Source organism: Saimiri boliviensis, chromosome 1 (genome assembly GCF_048565385.1).
Source record: "Saimiri boliviensis isolate mSaiBol1 chromosome 1, mSaiBol1.pri, whole genome shotgun sequence".
Taxonomy (NCBI): Eukaryota; Metazoa; Chordata; class Mammalia; order Primates; family Cebidae; genus Saimiri; species Saimiri boliviensis.
In genome coordinates, this window is record NC_133449.1 from 49,711,070 (window position 1) to 49,727,602 (window position 16,533).

The 16,533-nt window shown below is 41.3% G+C and overlaps 1 protein-coding gene across 4 annotated transcripts in view; it reads left to right on the top strand.

Moving 5' to 3' along the window:
- The window catches only part of IL37 (interleukin 37), a 114,571-nt gene that overhangs the window by 36,175 nt on the left and 61,863 nt on the right, over positions 1-16,533 (top strand). For 3 of the 4 annotated variants that reach the window (XM_074397055.1, XM_074397053.1, XM_003942502.4), the window contains exon 2: positions 9,939-9,978. The gene's annotated coding sequence lies outside the window, so the exon portion shown is untranslated. Of the gene's footprint in view, positions 1-8,461; positions 9,534-9,938; positions 9,979-16,533 lie in introns of those variants that run through there. The other variant, XM_039480630.2, reaches the window with a different exon arrangement.

The window sequence follows — 16,533 nt, forward strand, 5'->3', positions numbered from 1 at the left end:
GCTGAGTTGTTATCCCAGTCTGGGAGGCCAGTGAGACCTTGTCCCTCCTTTGCATCCATCAGAAAAATCCTCTGGGTGGGTAAGGTGGATGGCAGGGCTCTCCTACTCTATGTCTTTTCTCATGCCTAATGGGTATAAAAGAGAGGACCGTAAACAGAGGGGATCCTGGTACCACTTATCCAGGGTCTGGAAACATTTTCTGTAAAGGGCCAGATAATAAATGCTTCAGGTGCAACTACTCAACCCTGCATTTTTTCAGAAAAGCAGTCAGATAATGCATAAATGAATGGGTGTAGCTGAATTTGTCTTGCAGGTCCCGGTCTTATATCATTGTATTATACCATTTCTTCTTACATACAAATTTAGAAGCAATGCTTTTTTTTTTTTTAATAAAAGCTGTCTTTTATTGAGCACCTACTAGGTGCCAGGTACCTTTTTTTCCTCATTATCTTATTAACTCTTCTTGATAACCTTTAAAGTAGATAATTGATTTGACTTTTGCAGAAACTGAGGTTGAGACAATAACTTATTTAAGGCCACACAAACAATAAATGCTGGAACTATGACTCAAATATGGGTTAACAGAATCCAAACTGGATCTCACTTTTAATTGTTACAAACATATTTTGCGCGTCTCCTCCTGTTCACTCAGTGCCCATCGGCAGGCTCCTTTCTCATTCTCAGTGATCGAATGACATTCTAAATTACATTGGCCTGGCAGTTTCACCTCTGCCCCTAAGTGTTTCCACAATGCCCTTTTAGGATTGAGATACTCTTGGTTCTCTTGTTTTCCCTCCTTTCTTCTTCTGGGGGTGACGAGCTGTGTGAATTTGTTTCTCCTCTCAGGGTAGCACTGGGACTTTCCAAATCAGGGTTTTTAGTGATGTCTCTTCCCTTTTCTGAATTTCTTCCTTATTCCTGTTCACTTTCTCATCCACAACTGGCAGCTTTGTTGCTGGATTTCCTCTGATCTTTTTTCATTCTTTTTTAAGACTTTGTCATAATTGTCAAAAGCAATCCCTTGAAGGTATCTATCCTTGGAATTGTGTGCTTACAATGCTGAAAAATACTTCTCTCCTAAAGCTATGATAAAATGCTTCTCTCCCAGTGTCTGTTGTTTCTGTATTCTACTCTCTGGTTATTACATAATCAAAGATGATTTGGTCATTTCCTCCCAGGACTTTGTTAATTTCACTTCTTCAACCGCTTCCCTCTTGTTGGCTGGAACTGAGTTTTCTATCTCCTGGGAGAAGAAGTTCTCAGCAAGGCCACTCAGGATTTGTTGGGTCCATTGGCAAAGTCTAGAACCCAGGCTCTAGGTGGCTGATTTCCTCTAATTACTGAGCAATGTAAAATGAGGAAGTCTGATTGTGTAAAGGTGTTAAACTTTTGTGTGAAGGCAAAACTTCAATATCATTAATAGAGATTCCAGAATTTGACATTTTCTGATGGATTCCTTTTACTCCCTGACATTAGAATATTAGAAAATCTATCATGAAGAATCTATGAGGCTGTCTTACAAGGCCTGTTTTTCAAAACAGATTTTTACAACTACTGATATTTGGGATGATAGTTCCAGAAAGCCTCTATCAAAGTTAATTGATGGGTGCAAGCTGAAAGTTATATGTTAGAACTAGTAGTGATTTCAAAAATATTCCCTGTAGACTTTTTGCTAATATATCTGCTCATTTTCAAAGTTCCAAATATTACAAAAGTATTTAAAGTAAAAAGCAGAAGCCCTCCACTTCTGCTGATCCACTTCCCTGTCTTAACCAGAAAGTATTTTCCCAGGCATTGCCACCTCAGAACTCACCCTCCATCCATCCATCACCTACCATAGGTTCTTTGAAGTACTAATTTTTAGTGCTTCCTGAGTGCCTGGAATCTGTTATTTCTCTCCATTTCTACTGCTGCATGGTAGTTCAAGCCCTTTCCCCTTTTTCCCTAGGCCATTTGAATCATCTGCTAATTGGTGTTCCTGATTGCCATGGAAACTTCATCCATCCCTTCCTCACACATCAGCCACAGAGGTCTCTCCAAAAAGCAAATCTGGTGACGTGAAGCCCTTGCACAAAACCGATGACTGGTTCTCCATCTCCTTCATGGATAAGTTCAAGCTCCTGAGTGTGGCACGCAGGGCCCAGCTGGAATCCCCTGCCCTTCTCTCCTAACCCACATATCAGCCTTTTCCACACTATTTGTGATTCCTTGAATGTAATATTCTTTCTAGTCTCTAGGCTTTTGCACAACCTGTTCTTTTTGCCCTGAAACTCCTTCTCCTCCTTGTAGTTTGGCTACTGTCTAGTCTTTCAAGACTCAGCTCATGCTTGACCTCCTCCATGACAAGTTCCTTCCCAAGCTGGGTGGTGGGTGCTCTTCCTCTGTGTTGTATGAGTCTTGAACACCCTCAGCACACCTCCATCACTGTACTTTGTTTGCTTGTCTCCCTTGCTGTTAATGCACCTGCTTCAGGGCTGCACATACTGCTCAGCTCCATGACTGGCTCATGGTGGTGCTGCATGAATATCAGCCAACCAAACGATGACAGCCAGGAGCCATCATGCCATCACTCATGGCTTCCATCTGGAGCTAACCTCCCCCAACAGGAAAGTATTTCCTTAGGAAAGAATATATTTGGGTTAAATAGAAGTAGACACTCACCAGAATCACTATGTCCAGCTCAGAATGAACTGCTCACTAGGCAGCCTTGTCAACGAGGTAGCAGGCCGGCCCCAAAGACCTCAAAGTGGGAGAGTAGAGAAGCACAGTTCCTGCCACAAAGGCACAGCGGACACCTTGCTCCCCTGGCTGGCTGGAAGCAGAGTGGTGTCCACGTACTTCCATGGGGATTTTGAGCCTTTAATAAAGTTTCATGGGACAGGAAGGTGATTAGCATTGACACTCTAACCAGGAATGTGTGGTGCCACCTTTCCTGTTTTTATCAGAAGTACTTATGGCGGGTAAATTTCTAGAGAGACACTCCCATTTATTCTATTTTGAAATGTTTCTTGAGGGCTTTCCAAATTCACCTGGGAACACAGGAGTTCCAGAAAGATGAAATCAAAGGTGATGGTATGCCAAGGAAAGTAGCTTTTAGAATGACTTCCATTAGCCATTCGTCCATTCAGCACACCAGGCATTCAGTTGGAGGGTGTGTGTGTGTGTGTGTGTGTGTGTGTGTGTGTGTGTGTGTATGTGTGTGTGCGTGTTATGTACACAGGGGAAGGGAAACAAAACAAAATTACACCAGATGTGATAGTTTTCCTCAAGGAGTTTTTGCAAATGTCCACAATTTAAGACAATATGTTGTGCTGTGGCTGGTGTATAAACCATCTGCTAGGGAGAGGCCTTCCACACACACTTGGGGTGAATGTGATCTCACTAGGACTGCCAGTGGAGATGGGCATGCTGTTTGTGGTTGATAAACCCTGCTTCTTTGCTCAGGGACCTATATGTACCTTCCCTCTCCCTGGAAGTCTTCATTAGCTGGGCATCCAGAAGGTCTTGCACAGAGCAGAGGAAGGCACAAAGACAAGAACTTGAAACCAGCCTGGACAACAAAATGAGATTCTATCTTACCAAAAAAAAAAAAAAATTACTCAGGTGTGATTGCACATGCCTGTAGTCCCAGCTACTCAGGAAGCTGAGGCAGGAGGATTCCTTGAGACCAGGAATTTGAGGCTCCAGTGAGCTATTAGGTTGGCACAAAAGTAACGGCGGTTTTTGCCGTTAAAAGTAATGGCAAAGTAATGGCAAAACTTATAATGGCAAAAACTGTGATTACTTTTGCACCAACCTAATGTGGTTGCACCACTGCACTGTGTCCAGCCTGGGCAGCAGAGTGAGACCCTGTCTCAAAATAGTAAATAAAAAAAAAAAAGTAAAAATGTAAAAAAAAAAAAAAAAACCAAAAATAAAAAAATGGGTGTTGAAACCCCTGAATTGAGGAATAACATGAAGGAGTATGATTCTGTGTGTGCATGCATGGGTGTGTATCCTGAGTGCCTGGGTAGCCCACCCTGGGCTAGTTCAGGTGGCAAATGGTTTTCCTTCAGTGAGGTCACCATTATCTTTCCCCAGGGCCTGTCCTTGTCTTTGGTGGCAAGATGCCTGTGGACTGGAGTCCCTCTTCAGAGGGAAGGCTCCTTCCAGGTCTCTGGCTTTCAGGTAGAAGTCCATGTCCTCAACAGGCCCCCACTGGAATGTCATGGGTTAGCTTAGGTGGGGTCTCCTCTGAAAGCCTCCCATAGCCTAAAAGGCCCTATCCCACCTGGCACTGCATCTCCTCTTCCCAGCTCTCAGCCTTTCTGTTTGCTCACCCCACTCAGCACAGGCCTTCTACTTGATCCTTGGACGTGTCAATCCTGCCCCTAAGGGACACAGGACAATTTGTCCTTTTATTATTAAGATCTCTTCTGAGGCCAAGTGTGCTGGCTCACACCTGTAGCCCTAGCACTTTGGCAGGGCAAGGTGGGAGAATCGCTTGAGCTCAGGAGTTCCAGGCTGCAGTGAGCCATTATTGCACCACTGCACTCCAGCCTGTGTGACACAGCAAGACTCTGTTTTTTGTTAGTTTGTTTGTTTTGGAGACAGGGTTTTGCTCTGTCACCCAGGCTGGAGTGCAGCAGTGTGTCTCTGCTCACTGCAGCCTCAACTTGCACAATTTTTGTAGAGAAGTGTCTTGCTATGTTGCCCAGAGTAGCCTCAAACTCCTGTGTGGAAGAGATCCTCCCACCTCAGCCTTCCAAAGTGCTGGGACTAATAGGCATGAGTCACCATGCCCAATCAAGACCTTGTCTTAAAAACAAAACAAAACAAACAACTCCCCAGACCTCTCAATTCTTAAACTCATCTGTAGTTTCAGCCACACTTTAGCACATGGCTTTGTTAATTTTGTTCTCACTGTCTGAAATCATCTCCTGTTTACTCTTGACTGACAGGTCAAGACTGCACAAGCCATGGCTTAATCAGAGTAAACCCCTGTCAACTTATTCATATCACGTCCCCATGCCAGTGTGAATGATTAAAATTACTCAATGGAGACTGATTGAATGAATCATCTCCTTCCAAGTCTTCACTTGCTGGCTCCTGTCTTATGTGTCTTATGTTTTACTCCCTGTTCTTCAAAGAATATGAGTCCTGGAAAGTATTTTAGAGTCATTTAGTTCAGTGCCTTTGGGTGGGAGGATCACATCCCTGGGTCCTGTCCTATTGTTTTGCTCTAGCTGACTTGGCAGGATTCCCTGCTTTCTCTCACTTCTGCGTGGGACTTCCTTCTGAAATTGCTGCTCAGTCAAGAGAATGACCTTCCCCAACAGAGTCCTTCTCCACAGGGGCTTAAAGACATCAGAGATCTCTTGGTCATCTCTCTGGCCAGCTGCCAAGGTCAGTTTATAGCTGAGGGACAAGACTAGTTAGCAGATCAGGCAGATCTCAGTTGCAGTTGCTCCTGCTCACACTGGGCGTTCGGGTGGAGAGAGGGCATGGCACTACGCTGTGATTTGGGGAATCCCAGGACTCTGAAATCTCAGTGTCAGCTCCAGGCCATTCTCTTCAGCAGAACTGAGTCATTCAGTTCTGTCACTAGGAGTTGCGACCCTGCCTGATTGCCTTCTTACAAATGGCTGCATTGACAAGGGGATTACACTTGACTGAGTGGAGACTGGGGTAAAAGGAAATAAGCCCTCAGTGCTTTCTTGGAGCACATGTCACCCTGGCTGGCTTAACATCTGTTGTTTGTCAGAACACTTAGCTCCTACACTGACATATATTCTCTGCTTGACCAAATTTTAGTCAGGCTCCTGAACCTTCTCCTAGGCACATTTGTACACTTTCTTGTGAAATCCTCTTTTATCAAGTAACTTCTATGCTCAATATCTGATCACCCTTAATATTTGATGACCTTTGAAATCTCATTGAAATCCCCATTCTCCACCATCCCCAAGATGGTGTCTAATTACCCTGTCCTGTTTTCAGCAAGGATCCTGTTAGGTGGGTTTAGGCAGAAGCTGCCTTATTTTTCATATTTCCTCTTGGTAATTTTGCATCCACGGATCTCTGCTCTGTTTCCTGGCTCTGACTATGTCCTTGCCTGTGCTCTGTATGAAGTTGTGTCCAATCTCTTTCCCTCACTGCGAAGTCCCATTGCAGTGGTGCCTATGTCTTCTGTGCTGGCTATGAATAAAAATCTTCCTTACTGTGAATTAAAAAATGTCATTGAATAATTTTTTTTTTGAGATGAAGTCTTGCTCTGTTGTCCAGGCTGGGGTGCAGTGGCTTGAACTTGGCTCACTGCAACCTTCTCCTCCCAGGTTCAAGTGATCCTCCTGCCTCAAACTCCAGAGTAGCTGGGATTACAGGTGCCCTCCACCATGCCAGGCTAATTTTTTGTATTTTTAGTAGAGATGGGGTTTCACCCCATGTTGGTCAGGCTGGTCTTGAACTCCTGACATCAGGTGATTCACCTGCCTCAGCCTCCCGAAGTTCTGGGATTACAGGAGTGAGCCAATGCACCCAGCCAAATAATTTTTTCTTTGACAACATTATCCTGTAGACAACTGGATTTCAAGAAACTAGACTTTATGAAATCTAGCATGTTCTTTGACTTTCTTCTTCCAAAGGTTGATTTTACAGGAGGCCAATATTTTAAAATATCAAAGGCACACAGGGATTCATTTCAAGCTCACTTTGCGCCAGGGAAGGGAAATTTTTGTGAAAATTTCTTTTAAGTTCTAGTCAGTGAAAAAGCAATCTTAAGAACGAGGAAACAAACCCATCATTTTAAAAGCCAGAAAAGAACCTTTCAACATAGCATTCCCGCTTTGACTGTGACTGGTTGGGAACATACCTGCTCCTGTTCACCAGTGAGTAAGTTCCTGGAGAGCCATGACAAAATTGCCCATGTCGACTCCTCCTGTGCCATCTTACCTATAGTAAGCACTCTGCAAATGGGCTGGTGGATTCTAGGGGGCACTCAGTGGGTAAGCTGGAAAAAACAAAGAGGGGATTGGATGTAGCTTTGCCCTGGAAGTTACTCAGCTTCCTGGCCGGATGTCCTCATGTTCAAAATGTGGACAGTAAGACCTAATTCTCAGAGTTATTATAAAGATAAACAAAGTCAGCCATGGGAAATCACCTAACAGAGACAGGTGTGGTCGACAAGCAGGAAAGATTCGTTTGCGCTCCTCCCTTCTCCTTCCTTCCCTTCCTAATGAGGATGGCCTTGTCTTCATGGCTGCCATCAAATCTCTGATGCCAGTGATCACCCTACAGGGATCAGTGGTCATAGGTGGGCATATGTGTTATGACTGCAAAGTGTTCACTGGCGATATTTACTCATAAAGTGGTCAGCTGGCCTGGGCTGCAGTGGGATGGGGAATGCTCCTCTGGCAGGTATCCCTGTCCCTATGTTTCATTAGTTCCCTGAGGCCTTTGTTCAAATGGAGACCTGCACTGGGCTCACCACACAGGGGTGTCCTGAGTTTTCCAGCATCCTTAACAATATAGCATCACACATTCTCAAAGGTTTAGATACCGTTCATGTAATATTTTTAGTACTGCTAGGAAGACACAGATGGATTAAATATGGGTACTTCTTTTCAGGGAACGTATTGTCTTGAGTACAAGGAATTAAGAGCAGGAGGTGAGAAGAGGCACTTTCTTTCTTTTTTTTAAATTGCATTTTAGGTTTTGGGGTACATGTGAAGAACATGCAAGATTGTTGCATAGGTACACATGTGGCAGTGTGATTTGCTGCCTTCCTCCTCATCACCTATATCTGGCATTTCTCCCCATGTTATCTCCCCCCAACTCCCCACCCCCTGCTGTCCCTCCCCTATTTCCCCCCAACAGACTGCAGTGTGTAGTGCTCCCTTCCCTCTGTCCATGTGTTCTCATTGTTCAGCACCCATCTATGAGTGAGAACATGAGGTGTTTGATTTTCGCTCTTGTGTCAGTTTGCTGAGAATGATGGTTTCCAGGTTCATCCATGTCCCTATAAAGGAAACGAACTCATCGTTTTTTATGGCTGCATAATATTCCTGCTGTATATGTGCCACATTTTCCCTGTCCAGTCTATCATCGATGGGCATTTGGGTTGGTTCCAGGTCTTTGCTATTGTAAACAATGCTGCAATGAACATTTGTGTGCATGTGTCCTTATAGTAGAACAATTTATAATCCTTTGGATATATACCCAGTAATGGGATTGCTGGGTCAAATGGAATTTCTATTTCTAGGTCCTTGAGGAATTGCCACACTGTCTTCCACAATAGTTGAACTAATTTACACTCCCATCAACAGTGTAAAAGTGTTCCTATTTCTCCACATCCTCTCCAGCATCTGTTGTCTCCAGATTTTTTAATGATCGCCATTCTAACTGGTGTGAGATGGTATCTCAATGTGGTTTTGATTTGCATTTCTCTAATGACCAGTGATGATGAGCACTTTTTCAAATGTTTGTTGGCCTCAGATATGTCTTCTTTTGTTAAGTATTTGTTCATATCCTTTGCCCACTTTTGAATGGGCTTGTTTTTTTCTTGTAAATCTGTTTTAGTTCTTTGTAAATTCTGGATATCAGCCCTTTGTTAGATGGGTAAACTGCAAAAATTTTTTCCCATTCTGTTGGTTGCTGATTCACTCTAATGACTGTTTCTTTTGCTGTGCAGAAGCTGTGGAGTTTGATTAAGTCTTTGGCCACTTCCATGGTCTGGTGTCTCTTAGAATCATGCTCACAGATGTCCTCTGGGATAACAGCCTCTAGCCTTCCTGCTTTCTCACCCTCTCTCTTCTCAAAGCACCAATGATTTGTCCTTATCAGGACGGCTAACCCATAGACATCCCCTCTCTCTATCAGCCCTTTCTGCTTTTCCTTCCGTTTTGAGTCAGCTTAATTTCTGTGCCCCATCTCTTCAACCATTTTCTTTCTGGTCTCCTCAGCACCCTTCCCATTTTTATTCCATTACGCTCACTAGACAATATTTCAGACTGTGTTGTATCGCTGGTCTGCTTCCTCTGTATCTCCACCAGGCTGCTAGAGGAGGGGGGAAATGAGTTTATTCAGCCTCACAGGTGGTTGCCACCATGGGCATAGGACAATCACCCCCCACTGGGCTCTCCCACTGCCCGCCAGTCCTACGAAGCTTTTCTATTCTGCTGCCCACAGTGATATAGAAGGAAAATAAATATTGGGGCCTTCAAATCACTAAGCTAAAGGAAAAAGTCAAGCTGGGAACTGCTTAGGGCAAACCTGCTTCCCATTCTATTCAACATCATCCCTCTGATGAGATAAATGCACGTCTTATTGCCTCCCTTGGAAAGGCTAATCAGAAACTCAAAGAATGCAACTGTTTGTCTTTCACCTACCTGTGACCTGGAAGCTCCCTCCCTACTTCAAGTTGTCCTGCCATTCTGGATGGAACTGATGTACATCTTACATATATTGATTGATGTCTCACATCTTCGTAAAATGTGTAAAACCAAGCTGTGCTCTACCTTGGGCACATGTGACCAGGACCTCCTGAGGCTGTGTCACAGGTATGCATCCTCAACCTTGGTGAAACAAACTTCCTAAATTAATTGAGACCTGTCTCAGATTTTTGGGGTTCACATTTTGGTAGCCAGGAAGGAATTCTGAGTGGAGATGCCCCTTACCTTTGACAGCTATTGTTACTTGGTACTAGCATGAGCTAACTTTATGGCTCAAATTAATAGGACAATTTGCTGAGGTCTGAAAGTATCTCCTCCAGAGAAAACCTGGTCTTCCAAATTTGGTCGAGATTAAAAGTTTATTTATTTATTTATTTTTTGAGTTTTAGTTGCTTCCAACAAGGAAGGCAAGATTTCCTGCTTCCATGATGATGGCAGGCAGGTAACTCCTTTAAGGAGTTTGAGCTCATTCCCAGCAGGGACGATGAGTTCAAGTTATTTTCCTGCTTCTAGGGTGGTGGAGAGCCATCTTCAGCCTGAGACCCCTCCCTAGGTAAGTAGTTGAATTGGGCTTTTGTCTGGGCTAAAGATTAATAACCAGTTGGTCTTAATTTCTCCTTACCATTAGAGAGAGCACTCAGTAAACATATAAGTTGTACGATCTTTTTTTTGCTTAACTCTTTGTTTCTGTTTTTGTTGTTGTTTCGGTCTTTTTCCCATTGGGTTTGACCTACTCTATCCGACTTGATCAAATCCAAAGGAAAGAATTATGGGGAACAAGGCCTCTGAAGTGGCTAAATTCCACCCCCCCACCAAAAAAAACGTGGTGTGGTGGGGGAGAAAACGGACAGAAAAAAAAAAAAAGGGAAGTTTTTAAAAAATTTTTTTATTTTGACTATTAAAGGGGCTTTATTTTCAAAACAAGGCCACCTTTTTGCTAGCCAGGCCAAACTGAAAGAGCAATGTCTGCTGCCCCATGCTGCAGTTCCATAGCTAAGGTTCTGCCTTTTTTTCCACCATGACAGCCTGGGTTTGGTTCCTAAATCAGGCCTTTTCTGGTTTGATACTTGGTACTTCTGAAATAGCAGCAATTTGTCCTAGCTGAAATATGGTAGTAAGATTTTAAAAGATTTTTTTTAAAGGAGCTCAATGGTTAAAAGTCATCTTAATTAAAAGCTAACATCCAAGATGTGTGTGTATATGTGCGTGTTTGTATTTAAAAGGCCTTTCTTTTTTTCTTTTTCCTCTCCTAGGAACTTGTCTTTATTTGAGCAAAAGTTTTTTCCTTCTCAATTGACTGAATTCTGTTTTCTTTATTTACTTCTGCTGTCTCTCCTTTCTTTTCCACCCTCTGCTGCGGAGACCTAAAATAGATTATAATAGCCTGGGGTTCCTTAAAGAAAATGGAGAAGGTACCAGGATCCCTTTTGGGAGAAACTTCTATTTTTCCTTTTGGAATCCCTAGAGTATAAACAGACAAGTTTGTTTCAGCTCTTAAACTGCTTATGTTTGTATTGTATTACCTGATTTTTTTGGACTATTATATTTTTGATTAGCTATTGCAACAGAGGCTACTCTTGGGTTTTCAAGGAAGACTGTAGTTTAGACATGTAGAAATGTTTAAAAAAATTTTTTTAAAGTGCACTATAAAAGCATCACATGGTTTAGCCTCGTAATAATTCTCCCTTCTTGGAGACCAGGATTCAGGGTAGGCTCTGCTCAGAGCTCAGAAATCCAGTTAAAAGATAGGTAGTCTTGGCTGGGCATGGTGGCTCACACCTGTAATCCCAGCACTTTGAGACATCAAGATGGACAAATCACCTGAGGTCAGGAGTTTGAGACAGCCTGGCCCAAATGGTGAAACCCCATCTCTACTAAAAATACAAAAATTAGCCAGACATGGTGGTGCACACCTGTAATTCCAGCTACTTGGGAGGCTGGGCCTGGAGAATCTTGAACCTGAGAGGCGAAGGTTGCAGTGAGCTGAGAAGCTGAGAATGCACCATTGCACTCCAGCCTGGTTAGCTGAGTGAGACTCAGTCTCAAAAAAAAAAAAAAAAAAAGTAGTCTCAGTCTACCATGGATTGTATAGCAGACCAATTTTATTTAAAATTATTTTTATTAAATTTAAATAAAATTGGTCTGCTATACAATCCATGGTAGATTTCTATAATTTTATGGTGGATTTGGCATCCATCTTTAATCTCCCTCTAGTACCACCAGACTTTTTCTTCTGTACCTTGAGATGTAAATTTTGTGATCTGATTTTTCATCTAAGAGTTGTTTCCTTTAATATGTAGATAAAGGGCTGTTTAGCTGACAACTGCCAAAGTAGTGAAACAGGTTATCAAGAACTAGAAAGTCTAAGATAGAAAAAAAAAAATAAAAAGGTCTTTATGAATCTATAAGATATACTTCTATCGGCATCCCTAATATGTCTTTGTATTTATGTGTTGTGTACACAAGTTTTCACTACTGAAAATATGTAGAGGATCTCTAATTAGTTGGCTTAAGACAATAAAAGTGCTTTATCAGAAAAAAGGAAAGCACTACTCAAATGCTTTTTCAAGTTTACATAACTTATGTAAAATCTTTAATAAATAAGCTAGCTTTAAAATTACTAGAAGTGTCTTAAGAATTGCCACAGTTTCTGGATTACAGCTGGGGTGGAGGTTGGTGGGGTGGGGGGGTGGTAGGATGACTTCCTTTTTTCTTGCTGCCTGTTTCTGGCTTGGGGAAGCGGCAGGACCTTGGTGACTCCGGAGCCCACATGGCGCTAATCGAGGGATGGTAGGCCCAAGTGCCTGGGGCCCGGCTGCAGAGCCAAATTGGCATTTCCAGATTGGGGCTCTGGCTGCACCCCCTTCAGGACCCTCCTCTTGTATCAAGCTGATTGTTGCGGGCAGTTTGGGCTAGTTGTCCTGGTGTGTAATTTCCCAAATTCCACTAATTCTCCAAGAAATACATCCTTCCATGTAAGAGCTGGATTTTATGCTTTAGGTGAAGGTGGTAAAGTGATTTCACTGTGGAGGGGAGCTGACTGATTGGAAGCCCAGCTAAGAACCTTGGAAACAACATGCTAAATTTTATTCAGGGTGTAAATATCTGTTAGAACCAAAGACGCAAGAAAATACAAACAATCTTCATTTATCCCATTCATTTGAGGAGTGTTTCATAAGAACTGCTGAAAAAACACCATCACTAACTAGAAAAATTGATGAGACCATCTTCCATAATCCTATGTTACAAGGAGCTATATGAAAAGGGTTCAGTTTCAAGGACATTAAGAAAATAATGGAGGAAAAAGGTTCAAAGATCTGGGAGCAACTACAAATCTCTTGAGGTTTGGTTGCCGATCCAGTGAAGGCTCAGAAAGACAGTTCACAAAATGAATCAAGTCAGATTTCATTGTAGAAAGAGATTGGTACTGAAGAACAGCTTTGCAAAAGCTGTGTGGATAGAAATATTGCTGTTGCTTTTGTTCCTTGTGGACATCCTGTCATTCGTAAACAATGTGCTGAAGCAGTTGACAAAGTTCCATGTGCTATGCAGTCATTACTTTCAAGCCAAAAATGTTTATAATCTAACTCTGTAATAGGCATATTAGGTTCTTCTTATTACCCTGATTGAATGTGTGATGTGAACTGACTTTAACTAACCAGGATTGAATTCCATTAGCATTTGCTACCAAGTAGGAAAAAAAAAAAAAAAAAAAAAAGCAAATGGCAGTGTTTTAGTTGGCAATATAATCTTTGAATTTCTGGATGTTTTAGGTAGTAGCTGTATTATTTATCCATTTTTTTTTACTGTTATTTAATTGAAAGCTTAGACTAAGAAGCATCATATAACTGATCACAATGTGTATTCATAGTATATTTACTTAATTTCTAAGTGTAAGTGAATTAATCATCTGAACTTTTTTATTCTTTTCAGATAGGCTTAACAAATGGAGCATTCTGTATATAAATGTGGAGATTAGAGTTAATCTTCAAAATCACATAATTTTGTTTTGTGTGAAAAAGGAATGAACTGTTCCATGCTGGTGGAAAGATAGAGATTATTTTTGGAGGTTTGTTTTTGTGTTTTAGGATTCTGTCCGTTTTCTTTTAAAATTTAAACATGTGCTTGTGTGGTTGAATTTTTAAAGTGATTTTACCAGTTTTGAAAGGGTCTTTAATGATAGAATGCCATCGAGACAGCATGCACTGACATGGAAAGATGATAAAGATATATTAAGTGTAGAATGCAAGCGGGAAAACACTATGTACAGTCCGAGGCAAATCAAAGCCTGTATGTTTTTTATATGTGTAAAACAAAAGATTTGGAAAGATAAGCATCAAAGTGTTAAATGTGGTTTCTCTTGAGTGAGAGTAGGGCGATGGGTCCCAGAGGGGTTTTTATAGGGGCCTTTTGCTTTGCATTTTTTTCATTTTGTTCTGTTTGCAACTTTTTTTAAAAAAATGGAGTTTCACTCTTGTTGCCCAGACTGGAGTGTGGTGACGTGGTCTCGGCTCACTGCAACTGCCGCCTCTGAGATTCAAGTGATTCTCCTGTCTCAGCCTCCCATGCCTCCTGTGTACCTGAGATTATAGGTGCCCACAAGCATGCCTGGTTAATTTTTGTATTTTTAGTAGAAATGGGTTTCACCATATTGGCCAGACTAGTCTCTAACTCTTGACCACAGGTGACATATCCACCTCCGCCTCCCAAAGTGCTGGGATTCCAGGCGTGAGCCACCACACCTGGCCCTGTTTGAATTATTTCATAAGTATGTACTAATTTTGTAATCAAAATTTTTAGAAAATATTTTGCTAATTTAAAGTCTTGGACGTGTTCAAATGCCTGCAAAACTATCACTCAGCTTTAGTTTTTCTAATGCACGAAGGCAGGGCAATTGACCTTTTTGGTGCCAATGTGAAATTTAACTGGTTTTATGTTTTTCCTGCTTTGAGTATGAAAAATATTTCTGAGTGGTGGCTTTTAGACAGGCAGACCATGTCTTCTTATCTTGTTTCAAAATAAATATTTCTGATTTTGTAAAATGAAATATAAAATATGTCTCAGATCTTCCAATTAAATAGTAAGGATTCATCCTTAATCCTTTCTAGTTTAAGCCTGCTTAAGTCACTTTACTAAAAGATCTTTGTTAAACTAGTATTTTAAACATCTGTCAGCTTATGTAGGTTAAAGTAGAAGCATGTTTGTACACTGCTTGTAGTTATAGTGACAACTTTCCATGTTGAGATTCCCATATTACCTTGTATTTTAAAGTTTCATGTGAGTTTTTGCCATTAGGATGATTAAGATGTATAGAGGACAAAATATTAAGTATTTCCTCTACCTAAATTTGTTTTCTTGACTAGTAATATTAGTAGATACTTCTGTAATAATTTTTTTCTCAAGATCCTTAAAACCACTTAGAAATTATAAAAATATTGACAAGAAAAAAAGAGTTGTTTAAATATTTTTTAAAAAACACTTGAATAAGAGTGCTTCCTGCTGTGTGTTTTTGAATCCCTCCTCACCTTGTTTTGTGGCAGTGAACTTCCTCTTTGTCCTGTACAAGTGTCTCACTGATTTCTGAATCATGTTCTAGTTGCTTGGCCCAGCCACAAGAGTTCAGTGTTTAATATAACTATACTAAATCCTTTTTCCAGATCAGTAAATAAAGGAATGATGTGCCATAAAAAAAAAAAGAATCTGTTTTCATTTGTAACAGAACACAATTGGACAACCTGGTTATTTTACTAAGCTTTGACTGGAATGGTGGCTTTACTTTAAGGAATCAAACTTGACTTATGGGGCCAATAAAAGCCCCTTGGGAAAACTGGCCTCATACCTGAGTTCTATGAGTTGTTATTATTAATAAGTTGTTAATAATAACAACTCATAGAACTCAATTCTGGGTTCCAGAATTCTATGATTTCTATGAGTTGTTATACCCAGTTATTGAATCTGAGGGAATTGTGGGAATTTTTGGACTTATGCCAGTCATTCAAAAAATATGAGTGACTTGAGGACCCCTAGAATGTGCCTGGCATTTGAAGGAGGAGCAGTCTTGTTTGGGACCATGCTCTTTAACTCTGGATGGTTAGTGCTAGAACTGAATTGAAGTGCATCTGGTTGGGGTTTAAACAGAAGGGTCCTGAGAAAAGGGACCTTGCTGTTTTGTGCTTTGTGTCTGTCTCTGTCTGTCTGTCTCTCCTTTAATTTTGTACTCTCTACTTGTTTCTCCTCACCAGACCCACTCAAGTCTTGCTTACCCAAAGTAAAACAAAATGGTGAAGGCAGTACCTCCTTCATTTGTATTGTCCTCACCTACTGCTTTGTTTCTCTTGAAAGAGTGCCTTCACTTCCTTCTCCTCCTACTCATCAGCCCTCAACAATTTTGCTTCTTTCTACTACTTAATCAAAACTTCTTTCATGAAAATTTTTCTTATACCCAGTCAATGAGTAATTCTCGCTTAAAAAAGTTCAATACTTTCTCTGCATTATTTCATACTATTTGACAATTTTCTTTCCTTCTTGAACTATAACCTCCTCCCACCCCAGTTTTTTTTAAGTTATTTTATTTCATTTTTATTTTTTATATTTATTTATTTTACTTTAGGTGCATACCCTATCTGGCATTTCTCCCCATGTTATCCCTCCCCACCCTCTCCTCCCTCCCCACCCCCAGTGTCTTTCCCTTACCCCTCCCAACTGTCCCCTGTGTGTGATGCTCCTCTCCCTGAGTCCACATGTTCTCATTGTTCAACACCCACCTATGAGTGAGAACATACGGTGCTTGGCTTTCGATTCTTGGGTCAGTTTGCTGAGAATGATGGTTGTCAGATTCATCCAAGTCCCTAAAAAGGACACAAGCTAATTGTTTTTTATGGCTGTGTAGTATTCCATGGTGTATATATACCACATTTTCTTTGTCCAGTCTATCACTGATGGGCATTTGAGTTGGTTCCAGGTCTTTGCTATTGTACATAGGGTTGCAGTGAACATACCTGTGCATGTGTCTTTATAGTAGAAAGATTTATAGTTCTTTGGGTATATACCCAATAGCGGAATTGCTGGGTCAAATGGAATTTCTATTTCTAGATCCTTGAGAAATTGC